We start from the raw sequence: 1,233 nt of genomic DNA, 5'->3' as shown, positions 1-1,233 counted from the left end.
AACGGTCTTGCGTGAAATCCCCGTAATAACATCATTTAAAAGAAAGATAATCGTGAATAAAAAGTACAAAAAAATCACAATTTCGTCTGAGGTACATGTATACATTTGAAATTGATTGGCCTGCAAAATCTTATGGAGTGCTCGCGGGGTTTTTAGCATCAGACGATTCACGAAGAGAGAAATATTCACATCCACTCTTACCGGTAATTTTGATCAAAACTTGAATACCAGGAAGAGAAAAGTTTGTGAGAACATGATTTATTTTCAGCATTTTAAAAAAACGTCTCACCCCATTGTAGATGAGAAGGCTTTGGGGTCACCAAGGGGGAAGGCAAGGTGAAAAACTGATACCATATTTCTTGAGAGGAAGGATAAAGGGCTGCTATGATTTATGGAGATTTTCAACCGTTGATCTGTTCTTTGAAATATTTTGCTAACAAATCTCCAATTTTTAAGGTGCCGCGAAATGTCCCCGAAAATGCTTTTTGAGGCCTAAACTTCTCCTCCTGATTGTCAGCTCAGGTTTTTGTTGGAAATCGAGTAAATGTAGTTTCATCACAAGGACTAACCGCACACAAAATAATTATAAAGAAAGGTTTTATTTGAACGTTTCCAATTTTGCTCAGGCCTTAGCGACATTTGCTCATACAAATGGACAAGATTTTGGAAAAGAAATATGGAGTCACTTTTGATCAGTTGATACATGTATTCTGTGACTTAAGGAAACATAAGCACTTTAAAGTGCTACTGTGACCAAAAAATCAATTTATATTTTATTTGGATTTCAAAACTGTGTTAACTAAACAGTAAGTGACCAAAGCTTTAAGCCTTCATTTTTTTTTAAGATACCTGTTTATTTTAAGTGGAATTTTTCTCTTTAATGGTTCGCCATTAATAACGTGAGAGAGCTGGATCGAGGAGAAAATGACGTCAAAGACTCACCAGTTTAAGAATGCAATGCGTGTGTACGCGGCTGAATTAATATGCAACGCGGGAATTTCGGGCTTTCAAACTTTTAAATCCGTGTTTTGCATATATAATAAGCTGCGTTTACACGCTGAAATTTCAAGCTAGTGAGTCAATGACGTCACTTTTCCTTAGATCCAACCCTCTGAGGTCCAATCGGTCACTTTGTTAACAAGAATAATGGTGGACCGTGAAATTCAAAACTTACACTCAAAGTAAACAGGCTTTTGATAAAAATCAAAGCTCAAAATTTTACCAGCCAAGAGT

The sequence above is a fragment of the Montipora foliosa genome, unplaced genomic scaffold (assembly GCF_036669935.1).
Source record: "Montipora foliosa isolate CH-2021 unplaced genomic scaffold, ASM3666993v2 scaffold_457, whole genome shotgun sequence".
In the NCBI taxonomy this organism is placed as follows: Eukaryota; Metazoa; Cnidaria; class Anthozoa; order Scleractinia; family Acroporidae; genus Montipora; species Montipora foliosa.
The sequence above is the reverse complement of the archived record's forward strand: the minus strand, read 5'-3'. Positions refer to the sequence as shown.